Consider the following 13,626-nt stretch of genomic DNA (forward strand, 5'->3'; position numbering starts at 1 on the left):
GTGTTATTTTCAGAAATACAAATACAACCCATAACTCTATCTCGGAAAATAATACAAATACACCCACAAGCTGTGTTATTTTCAAAAATACAAATTCAACCCTTAGTTCTATTTTGGAAAATAATACAAATACACCGCCAAGCTGCGTTATTTTCAAAAATACAAACACAACCCTTAGCTGTATCTTGGAAAATATTACAAATTTACCCACAAGCTTTGTTATTTTCAAAAATAGAAATACAAATCTTAGCTGTATATTGGAAAATAATACAAATACAAACCCATGCTGTGTTATTTTCAAGAATTCAAATACAACCCTTAGCTGTATCTTGGAAAATAATACAAATACACCCACATGCTGTGTTTTTGTCATAAATACAAATAAAACCCTTAACTGTATCTTGGAAAATAATACAAATACACCTGCAAACTGTGTTATTTTCAAAAATACAATTACAACCCTAGCTGTATCTTGGAAAATAATAGAAATACACCCACAATCTCTGTTGTTTTCAAAAATACAAATACAACCCTTAGCTGTATCTTGGAAAATAATACAAATACAAACCCATGCTGTGTTATTTTCAAAGATACAAATACAACCCTTAGCTGTATCTTGGAAAAGAATACAAAAACACCCACAAGCTGTGTTATTTTCAAAAATACAAATACAATCCTTAGCTGTATCTTTGAAAATGATACAAATACACCCGCAAGCTGTGTTTTTTTTCAAAAATACAAATACGACCCTTAGCTCTATCTTGGAAAATAATACAAATACACCTCCAAGCTGTGTTACTTTCAAAAATACAAATACGATCCTTAGCTGCATCTTGGAATATAATACAATTACACCCCTAAGCCGTGTTATTTTCCAAAATACAAGTACAACCCTTAGCTCTATCTTGGAAAAAAACACAAATACTCCCCAGGCTGTGTTATTTTCAAAAATACCAATACAACCCTTAACTGTATCTTGGAAAATAATGCAAATACAACCCCAAGCTGTGTTATTTTCAAAAATACTAATACAACCCATAGCTGTATCTTGGAAAATAATACAAATACACCCCCCAAGCTGAATTATTTTCAAAAATGCAAATACAATCCTTAGCTGTATATTGGAAAATAATACAAATACACCAACAAGCTGTGTTATTTTCAAAAATACAAATAGAAACCTTAGCTGTATCTTGGAAAATAATTCAAATACACACGCAAGCTGTGTTATTCTCAAAAATTCAAATAAAACTCTTAGCAGTATCTTGGAACATAATACAAAACACACACATGCTGTGTTTTTGTCATAAATACCAATAAAACCCTTAACTGTATCTTGGAAAATAATACAAATAAACCCCCAAGCTGTGTTATTTTCAAAAATACAAATACAATCCTTAGCTGTATCTTGGAAAATAATAGAAATACACCCACAGGCTTTGTTGTTTTCAAAAATACATATACAACCCTTAGCTGTATCTTTGAAAATAATATAAATACACTCCAAAGCTGTGTTACTTTCAAAAATATAATTACAACCCTAAGCTGTATCTTTGAAAATAACACAAATACACCCACAAGCTGTGTTTTGGTCAAAAATACAAATACAACCCTTAGCTGTATCTTGCAAAATAATACAAATACTCCCCCAAGCTCTGTGATTGTCAAAAATACAAATACGACCCTTAGCTCAATCTTGGAAAATAATACAAATACACCGCCAAGCTGCCTCATTTTCAAAAATAGAAACACAACCCTTAGCTGTATCTTGGAAAATAATACTAATACACCCCCAAGCTGTGTTATTTTCAAAAATACAAATACAACCCTTGGCTGTATCTTTGAAAATAATACAAATACACCCCAAGCTGAGTTATTGTCAAAAATACAAGTACAACCCTTAGCTGTATCTTTGAAAATAATGCAAATACAACCCCAAGCTGTGTTATTTTGAAAAATACAAATACAACCCTTAGCTGTATCTTGGAAAATAATACAAATACACCCCCAAGCCGTGTTATTTTCAAAAAGATAAATACAACCCTTAGCTTTATCTTTGAAAATAATACAAATAAACCCCAAGCTGAGATATTGTCAAAAATACAAATACAACCCTTAGCTGTGTCTTTGAAAATAATACAAATACACCACTAAGCTGCTTTATTGTGAAAAATACAAATACAACCCTTAGTTGTATCTTTGAAAATAATACAAATACACCCCCATGCTGTGTTATTTTCTAAAACACAAATACAACCCTTAGCTCTATCTTTGAAAATAATACAAATACAACCCCAAGCTGTGTTATTTTCAAAAATACAAATACAACCCTTAGCTGTATCTTTGAAAATAATATAAATACACTCCAAAGCTGTGTTACCGTCAAAAATACAATTACAACCCTTAGCTGTATCTTTGAAAATAACACAAATACACTCCAAAGCTGGGTTTCTGTTAAAAATACAAATTCAACCCTTGGTTCTATCTTGGAAAATAATACAAATACACCGCCAAGCTGCGTTATTTTCAAAAATACAAATACAACACTTAGCTGTATCTTGGAAAATAATAGAAATACACACCCAAGCTGTGTTACTTTCAAGCATACAAATACAACCCTTAGCTGTATCTTGGAAAATAATACAAATTCACCCACAAGCTGTGTTATTTTCAAAAATACAAATACAACCCTTAGCTGTATATTGGAAAATAATACAAATACACCCACAAGCTGTGTTATTTTGAAAAATACAAATAGAAACCGTAGCTGTATCTTGGAAAATAATTCAAATACACACCCAAGCTCTTTCATTCTCAAAAATTCAAATACAACCCTTAGCTGTATCCTGGAAAATCATACAAATACACCCACAGGCTGTGTTATTGTCATGAATAAAATAAACACCTTAACTTTATCTTGGAAAATAACACAAATACACCCCCAAGCTGTGTTATTTTCCAAAATACAAATACGACCCTTAGCTGTATCTTGGAATATAATACAAATACGCCACCAAGCCGTGTTATTTTCCAAAATACAAGTACAACCCTTATCTGTATCTTGGAAAAGAACACAAATACACCCCCAGGCTGTGTTATTTTCAAAAATACCAATACAAGCCTTAGCTGTATCTTGGAAAATAATGCAAATAAACCCCCAAGCTGTGTTATTTTCAAAAATACAAATACAACCCATAGCTGTATCTTTGAAAATTATACAAATACAACCCCAAGTGGTGTTATTGTAAAAAATACAAATACAACCCTTGGCTGTATCTTTGAAAATAACACAAACACACACACAAGCTCTGTTATTGTCAAAAATAGAAATACAACCCTTAGCTGTATCTTGGAAAATAATACAATTACACTTCCAAGCTGTGTTATTTTCAAGAATAGAAATAGAACCCTTAGCTGTATCTTGGAAAATAATACAAATTCACCCACAAGCTGTGTTATTTTCAAAAATACAAATATAACCCTTAGCTGTATATTGGAAAATAATACAAATACACCCACAAGCTGTGTTATTTTCAAAAACACAAATAGAAACCTTAGCTGTATCTTGGAAAATAATTCAAATACACACCCAAGCTGTGTTATTCTCAAAAATTCAAATACAACCCTTAGCTGTATCCTGGAAAAAAATAGAAATACACCCACAAGCCGTGTTGTTTTCAAAAATACAAATACAACCCTTAGCTGTATCTTTGAAAATAATACAAATACAACCCCAAGCTGTGTTATTTTCAAAGATACAAATAAACCCCTTAGCTGTATCTTGGAAAATAATACAAATACACCCCCAAGCTGTGTTATTTTCAAAAATACAAATACAATCCTTAGCTGTATCTTTGAAAATGATACAAATACACCCGCAAGCTGTGTTATTTTCAAAAATACAAATACGACCCTTAGCTGTATCTTGGAAAATAATACAAATACACCCCCAGTCTGTGTTATTTTCAAAAATACAAGTATGACCCTTAGCTGTATCTTGGAATATAATACAATTACACACCAAGCCGTGTTATTTTCCAAAATACAAGTACAACCCTTAGCTGTATCTTGGAAAAAATCACAAATACACCCCCAGGCTGTGTTAGTTTCAAAAATACCAGTACAAACCTTAGCTGTATCTTGGAAAATAATGTAAATACAACCCCAAGCTGTGTTATTTTCAAAAAAAAAAATAAATAAAACCCTTAGCTGTATCTTGGAATATAATACAAATACACCCCCAAGCTGTGTTATTTTCAAAAATTCAAATACAACCCTTAGCTGTATCTTTGAAAATAATACAAATACAACGCCAAGCTGAGTTATTGTCAAAAATACAAATACAACCCTTAGTTGTATCTTTGAAAATAACACAAATACACACCCAAGCTGAGTTATTGGCAAAAATACAAATACAACTTTTAGCTGTATCTTTGAAAGTAACACAAATACACCCACAAGCTGTGTTATTGTCAAAAATACAATTACAACCCTTAGCTGTATCTTGGAAAATAATACAAATAAACACTAAGCTCTATTATTGTCAAAAATACAAATACAACCCATAACTGTATCTTTGAAAATAATACAAATACACACCCAAGCTGTGTTATTTTCAAAAATACAAATACAACCCTTAGCTGTCTATTGGAAAATAATACAAATTCACCCACAAGCTGTGTTATTTTCAAAAATACAAATACAACCCTTAGCTGTATATTGGAAAATAATACAAATACACCCACAAGCTGTGTTATTTTCAAAAATACAAATAGAAACCTTAGCTGTATCTTGGAAAATAATTCAAATACACACCCAAGCTGTGTTATTCTCAAAAATTCAAATACAACCCTTAGCTGTATCTTGGAAAATAATACAAATACCGCCACAGGCTGTGTTATTGTCATGAATAAAATAAAAACCTTAACTTTATCATGGAAAATAACACAAATACACCCCCTAGCTGTGTTATTTTCAAAAATACAAATACAACCCTTAGCTGTATATTGGAAAATAATAGAGATACACCCACAAGCTGTGTTGTTTTCAAAAATACAAATACAACCCTTAGCTGTATCTTGGAAAATAATACAAATACAACACAAATCTGTGTTATTTTCAAAGAAACAAATACAACCCTCAGCGGTATCTTGGCAAATAATACAAATACACCCCTAAGCTGTGTTATTTTCAAAAATACAAATACAATCCTTAGCTGTATCTTTGAAAATTATACAAATACACCCCCAAGCTGTGTTATTTTCAAAAATACAAATACGACTCTTAGCTGTATATTGGAAAATAATACAAATACACCCCCAAGCCGTGTTATTTTCTAAAATATAAGTACAACCCATAGCTGTATCTTCGAAAAGAACACAAAAACACCCCCAAGCTGTGTTATTTTCAAAAATACAAATACAACCCTTAGCTGTATATTGGAAAATAATAGAAATACACCCACAAGCTGTTTTGTTTTCAAAAATACAAATACAACCCATAGCTGTATCTTGGAATATAATACAAATAAACCCCCAAGCTGTGTTATTTTCAAAAATACAAATACAACGCATAGCTGTATCTTTGAAAATTATACAAATACAACCCAAAGCTGTGTTATTGTAAAAAATACAAATACAACCCTTAGCTGTATCTTGGAAAATAATACAAATTCACCCACAAGCTGTGTTATTTTCAAAAATACAAATACAACCCTTAGCTGTATATAGGAAAATAATACAAATACATACACAAGCTGTGTTATTTTCAAATATACAAATAGAAACCTTAGCTGTATCTTGGAAAATAATTCAAATACCCACCCAAGCTGTGTTATTCTCAAAAATTCAAATACAACCCATAGCTGTATCTTGGAAAATAATAGAAATAAACCCACATGCTGTGTTATTGTCATAAATACAAATGAAACCCTTAACTGTATCTTGGAAAATAATACAAATACACCCCCAAGCTGTGTTATTTTCAAAAATATAAATACAACCCTTAGCTGTATCTTCGAAAATAATAGAAATACACTCCCAAGCTGTGTTGTTTTCAAAAATACAAATACAACCCTTTAGCTGTATTTTGGAAAATAATACAAATGCAACCCCAAGCTGTGTTATTTTCAAAGATACAAATACAACCCTTAGCTGTATCTTGTAAAATAATACAAAAACACCCCCATGCTGTGTTATTTTCAAAAATACAAATACAATCCTTAGCTGTATCTTTGAAAATAATACAAATACAACCCAAAGCTGTGTATTGTCAGAAATACATAGGCAACACTTAGCTCTATCTTGGAAAATAATACAAATACACGCCCAAGCTGTGTTATTGTCCAAAATACAAATACAACCCTTAAATGTATCTGGGAAAATAATACAAATATACCCCCAAGCTGTGTTATTGTAAAAAATACAAATACAACCCTTAGCTGTATCTTGGAAAATAATACAAATACACCCAAAAGCTGTGTAATTTTAAAAAATACAAATACAAGCCTTAGCTGTATCTTTTAAAATAATACAAATACAAACCCAGCTGTGTTATTGTCAAAAATACAAATACAACCCTTAGCTGTATCTTGGAAAATAATACAAATACACCCACAAGCTGTGATATTTTCAAGAATACAAAATAAAACCCTTAGCTGTATCTTGGAAAATAATACAAATACACACCCAAGCTGTGTTATTTTCAAAAATACAAATACAACCCTTTGCTGTATCTTGGAAAACGATACAAATACACCACCAAGCTGTGTTATTTTCAAAAGTACAAAAACTTCCCTTAGCTGTATCTTGGAAAATAATACAAATACACCCCCAGCTGTGCTATTGTCAAAAATAAAAATACAACACTTAGCTGTATCTTGGAAAATAATACAAATACACCACCAAGCTGAGTTATTTTCAAAAATTCAAATACAACCCTTAGCTGTACCTTTGAAAATGATTCAAATACACCCCCAAGCTGTGTTATTTTCAAAAATACAAATGCAATACTTAGCTGTGTCTTGGAAAATGATACAAATACACCCCCAAACTGTGTTATTTTCAAAAATACAAATACAAAGCTTAGCTGTATCTTGGAAAATAATACAAATACACCCCAAAGCTGTGTTTTTTTTCAAAAATACAAATACAACCCTTAGCTGTATTTGGCAAATAATACAAATACAACCCCAAGCTGTGTTATTTTCAAAAATACAAATAAAACCCTTAGCTGTATCTTGTAAAATAATACAAATACACCATCAAGCTGTGTTATTTTCAAAAAGACAAATACAGCCCTTAGCTGTATCTTGGAAAATGATACAAATACACCCCCAAACTGTGTTATTTTCAAAAATACAAATACAAAGCTTAGCTGTATCTTGGAAAATAATACAAATACACCCGAAAGCTGTGTTTTTTTTTCAAAAATACAAATACAACCTTTAGCTGTATTTGGCAAATAATACAAATACAACCCCAAGCTGTGTTATTTTCAAAAATACAAATAAAACCCTTAGCTGTATCTTGTAAAATAATACAAATACACCATCAAGCTGTGTTATTTTCAAAAAGACATATACAGCCCTTAGCTGTATCTTGGAAAATAATACAAATACATACCCAAATTGTGTTATTTTCCAAAAGACAAATACAACACTTAGCTTTATCTTGGAAAATAATACAAATAAAACCTCAAGCTGTGTTATTTTCAAAAATACAAATACAACCCTTAGCTGTGTCTTGGAAAATAATACAAATGCACCCCGAAGCTGTGTTATTTTCAAAAAGACAAATACAACCCTTAGCTGTATCTTGGAAAATAATACAAATACACCCCCAAGCTGTGTTATTTTCAAAAAGACAAATACATCCCTTAGCTGTATCTTAGAAAATAATACAAATACACACCCAAGCTGTCTTAATGTCAAAAATACAAATCCTACCCTTTGCTGTATCTTTGAAAATAAAACAAATACACCTCCAAGCTGTCTTATTGTCAAAAATACAAATACAACCCTTAGCTGTATCTTGGAAAATAATGCATATACACCCCAAGCTGTGATATTGTCAAAAATACAAATGCACCCCTTCAGCTGTATCTTTGAAAATAATACAAATACACTCCCAGGCTGTGTTATTGTCAAAAATACAAATAGAACCGTTAGCTGTATCTTTGAAAATAATACAAATACACCCCCAAGCTCTGTCATTGTCAAAAATACAAATACAACCCTTAGCTGTATCTTTGAAAATAATACAAATGCACCCCCAAGCTCTGTTACTGTCAAAAATACAAATACAACCCTTAGGTGTATCTTTGAATGTAATACAAATACACCCCAAAGCTGGTTTATGGTCAATAATACAGATACAACACTTAACTGTATCTTTGAAAATAATACAAATACACCCCCAAGCTGTGTTATTGTCAAAAATACAAATACAACCCTTAGCTGTATCTTTCAAAGTAATACAAATACACCCCTAAGCTGTGTTATTTTCAAAAATACAAGTACAACCCTTAGCTGTATCTTTGAAAATAATACAAATACACCGCCAAGCTGTGTTATTTTCAAAAATACAAATACAACCCTTAGCTTTGTCTTTGAAAATAATACAAATACACCCCCAAGCTGTATTATTTTCAAAAATACAAATGAAACACTTAGTTGTATCTTGGAAAAAACTACAAATAAACCCCCAAACTGTGTTATTTTTAAAAAGACAAAAACATCCCTTAGCTGTATCTTGGACAATAACACAAATACACCCCCAAGCTGTGTTATTTTCAAAAATTCAAATACAACCCTTAGTTGTATCTTTGAAAATAATACAAATACACGCCCAAGCTGTGTTATTTTTAAAAATACAAATCCAACCCTTAGCAGTACCTTGGAAAATAATACAAATACACACGCAAGCTGTTTTATTTTCAAAAATACAAATACAACTCTCTGTTGTATTTTTGAAAATAATACAAATACACCCCCAAGCTGTGTTATTTTTAAAAATACAAATACAACTCTTAGTTTTATTTTTGAATATAATACAAATACACCCCAAAGTTGTGTTATTTTCAAAAATACAATCACGACTCTTAGTTGTATTTTTGAATATAATACAAATACACCCCCCAGCTGTGATATTTTCAAAAATACAAATACTAAATCAGTTAAATCGAGGACCGTTTTAGCTGTGTATTTTGAAAAACTTGTCTAGCATTCAAAGTACGGACAGTTTTAGCTGTGTATTTTCAAAAAGTTGTCTCTACCTGCCATAGCTCATGAAGTCAAAACGAGTGATCTGTGTCCCCTTGAGTTGAGCATTCTTTTAGTAAGAAAGGATTAAGTTCAATTTGAATTCTGGAAAACTGCTTCTCATTTGTCAATCAGCTGTCAGTTTTGTGTGTTTATTTCTAGGAGAGGTTATAGAGTCAATCCAAAACCAAAGGTGTATTCAAGTCCAGATTGACAAGTCAAACCAAGAAAGCAGGCACTGAGCTGGAAGAGGGATCTTTTCCCAGTGGGCCTTAAGGCCCACATAAATCCCTGTGAAGGAATCGGGAAACAGAGACAGAAAGGGACTCGCCTAAGGCTTGTCACATGAAAGTGCCTGGCAGACTGACTGGCAGAGTGCTGGAAATCAAATCCAAATCTTCGGACGTGTAATTTCACAGGGTGCACCGCCTCGCCCAGGCCCAATGTGACACTTCAATGGCTTAACGAGAGCTTGACGGGATGGATGTCAACATGAAAAGACATTCGATTCCATCGGACCGGTCTTTGGCCCATTGTGTCTAAGGAGAATGTGCCTGGTTCAAATTCTCACTTTGCTTCTCACCTGAGAGATGTGACCTCAGTGGTCAATGGGAAATGAGCTGGTTTCGGTCACCAACCTCTCACTCATCACCAAGAAAAATTCCTTCAACCATACATGGATTGTGTTTTCAGGAGTGCTGGGCTTCATCCACAGTTCTGAGTAACATGCTAAAAGAGGAAAAAAGATTTGCTGCTCAGGAATGGAGACAGAAATACAGACACACACACACAGACACACACACACACTCACACACACACGTGACACATAAAACACCCAAACACAGGCCGCACACACAACTGCTCGTGATCAGCAAAATATTTAGTGGTATGAGGTGGGCTTTGAACCCGTCCATGCTCCAAAGGAAGACACACCTTTCGCTATTTCACCCGTCTTTTCTCGTAGGGAATGTGAATAATTCTTTCAGACACGGCTCATGATGACAGGGACCACTCTCATTTCACCCTCAGAGGCAGACAAGAGGACTGCAAAGGACTCAGGTGTCGTCCCGGCTGACTGAAGAGGACTCCCATTTCCCCTCGAACCCAAAGACACAGCAAAAGTAGCTTTCTCTTTGAAGAGCACACAACTTTTTCAAAATACACAGCTAAAATGGTCCCCGCATAAAATACTTAAAGCGTGGAACGTTTTAGCTTTGTATTCTGAAAAACTTGTCTAGCATTCAAAGCACGGACAGTTTTAGCTGTGTATTTTCAAAAAGTTGTCTCTACCTGCCATAACTCATGAAGTCAAAACGAGTGATCTGTGTCCCCTTGAGTTGAGCATTCTTTTAGAAATAAAGGATTAAGTTCAATTTGAATTCTGGAAAACTGCTTCTCATCTTGTCAATCAGCTGTCAGTTTTGTGTGTTAATTTCTAGGAGAGGTAATAGAGTCAATCCAAAACCAAAGGTGTATTCAAGTCCAGATTGACAAGTCAAACCGAAAAAGCAGGCACTGAGCTGGAAGAGGGATCTTTTCCCAGTGGGCCTTATGGCCCTCATAAATCCCTGTGAAGGAATCGGGAAACAGAGACAGAAAGGGACTCGCCTAACGCTTGTCACATGAAAGTGCCTGGCAGACTGACTGGCAGAGGGCTGGAAATCAAATCCAAATCTTCGGACGTGTAATTTCACAGGGTGCACCGCCTCCCCCAAGCCCAATGTGACACTTCAATGGCTTAACGAGAGCTTGACGGGATGGATGTCAACATGAAAAGACATTAGATTCCATCGGACCTGTCTTTGGCCCATTGTCTCTAAGGAGAATGTGCCTGGTTCAAATTCTCAGTTTGCTTCTCACCTGAGAGATGTGGCCTCAGTGGTCAATGGGAAATGAGCTGGTTTCAGTCACCAACCTATCACTCATCACCAAGAAAAATTCCTTCAACCATACATGGATTGTGTTTTCAGGAGTGCTGTGCTTCATCCACAGTTCTGAGTAACATGCTAAAAGAGGAAAAAAGATTTGCTGCTCAGGAATGAAGACAGAAATACAGACACACATCCACAGACACACACACACACAGACACACACACACACACACGCACGTGACACAAAATACACCCAACACAAGCCTCACACACAACTGCTCGTGTTCAGAAAAATACTTAGCGGTATGAGGTGGGCTTTGAACCCGTCCATGCTCCAAAGGAAGACACATATTTCGTTATTTCACCTGTCTATTCTCGTAGGGAATGTGAATAATTCTTTCAGACATTGCTCATGATGACAGGGACCACTCTCATTTCACCCTCAGAGGCAGACAAGAGGACTGCAAAGGACTCAGGTGTCGTCCCTGCTGACTGAAGAGGACTCCCATTTCCCCTCGAAACCAAAGGCACAGCAAAATTAGCTTTCTCTTTGAAGAGCCCACAAATTTTTCAAAATACACAGCTAAAACGGTCCCCGTTTTAGCAATTAAAGCGGGGACCGTTTTAGCTGTGTATTCTGAAAAACATGTCTAGCATTCAAAGCACGGACAGTTTTAGCTGTGTATTACAACCCTTAGCTGTATCTTGGAAAATAATACAAATACACACACAAGCTGTGTTATTGTCAAAAGTCCAAATACAACCCATAGCTGTTTCTTGGAAAATAATACAAATACACCCCCAAGCTGTGCTATTTTCAAAAATACAAATACAACCCTTAGCTGTATCTTGGAAAATAATACAAATACAATCCCAAGCTGTGTTATTTTCAAAAATACAAATACAACCCTTAGCTGTTTCTTCGAAAATAATTCAAATACACCCCCAAGCTGTGTTATTGTCAAAAATACAAATACAACCCTTAGCTGTATCTTGGAAAATAATACAAATACACCCACAAGCTGTGTTATTGTCAAAAATACAAATACAACCTTTAGCTGTACCTTGGAAAATAATACAAATACACCCCCTTCTCTGTTATTGTCAAAAATACAAATACAACACTTAGCTGTATCTTGTAAAATAATTCAAATACACAACAAAGCTGTGTTTTTTCAAAAATACAAATACAACACTTAGCTGTATCTTGGAAAATAATAAAAATACAACCCCAAGCTGTGTTATTTTCAAAAACACAAATACAACCCTTAGCTGTATCTTGGAATATAATACAAATACACCCACATGCTGTGTTATTTTCAAAAATACAAATACAACCCTTAGCTGTATCTCGGAAAATAATACAAATACAACCCCAAGCTGTGTTATTTTCAAAAATACAAATACAACCCTTAGCTGTATCTTGGAAAATGATACAAATACACCCCCTAGATGTGTTATTTTCAAAAATACAAATACAACCCTTAGCTGTATCTTGGAAAATAATACAAATACACCCACAAGCTGTGTTATTTTCAAAAACACAAATACAACCCTTAGCTGCATCTTGGCAAATAATACAAATACACCACCAAGCGGTGTTATTTTCAAAAATACAAATACAACCCATAGCTGTAACTCGGAAAATAATACAAATACACCCCCAAGCTGTGTTATTTTCAAAAATACAAATACAACCCTTAGCTGTATTTTGGAAAATAATTCAATTACACCCCCGGCTTTGTTATTGTCAAAAATACAAATACAACCTTTAGCTTCATCTTGTAAAATAATTCAAATACACCCCCAAGACATGTTGTTTTCAAAAATACAAATACAACCCTTAGGTGTATCTCAGAAAATAATACAAATACACCCCCAAGCTGTGTTATTTTCAAAAATAAAAATACAACCCTTAGCTGTAATTCGGAAAAAAATACAAATACTCTTCCAAGCTGTGTTATTTTCAAAAATACAAATAAAACCGTTAGCTGTATCTCCAAAAATAATACAAATACACCCCCAAGCTGTGTTATTTTCAAAAATACAAATACAACCTTTAGCTGTATATCGGAAAATAATACAAATACACCCCCATGCTGTGTTATTTTCAAAAATACAAAAACAACCCTTAGCTGTATCTCGGAAAATAATACAAATACACCCCCAAGCTGTGTTATTTTCAAAAACACAAATACATCCCTTAGCTGTATCTAGGAATATAATAGAAATACATCCCCAAGCTGTGTTATTTTAAAAAAGACAAATACAACCCTTAGCTGTATCTTGTAAAATAAAACAAATACACTGCCAAGCTGTGTTATTTTCAAAAATACAAATACAACCCTTAGCTGTATCTTGGAAAATAATACAAATACACCCCCAAGCTGTGTTATTTTCAAAAATACAAATACAACCCTGGGCTGTGTCTTTGAAAATAATACAAATACAGCTCCAGGCTGTGTTACTGTCAAAAATACAAATACAACCCTTAGC

General features: G+C 33.7%; 1 long non-coding RNA gene across 3 annotated transcripts in view; it reads right to left on the bottom strand.

Moving 5' to 3' along the window:
* LOC141581056 (uncharacterized) overlaps positions 1–13,626 on the bottom strand; it is a 120,569-nt gene that overhangs the window by 46,579 nt on the left and 60,364 nt on the right. For all 3 annotated transcript variants that reach the window (XR_012513503.1, XR_012513501.1, XR_012513502.1), the window contains 2 exons: positions 11,120–11,265; positions 9,843–9,988 (listed from right to left, as the gene is read on the bottom strand). This is a non-coding gene — a long non-coding RNA (uncharacterized LOC141581056). The remainder of the gene's footprint in view (positions 1–9,842; positions 9,989–11,119; positions 11,266–13,626) is intronic.

The sequence above is a fragment of the Saimiri boliviensis genome, chromosome 14, assembly GCF_048565385.1.
Source record: "Saimiri boliviensis isolate mSaiBol1 chromosome 14, mSaiBol1.pri, whole genome shotgun sequence".
NCBI lineage: Eukaryota > Metazoa > Chordata > Mammalia > Primates > Cebidae > Saimiri > Saimiri boliviensis.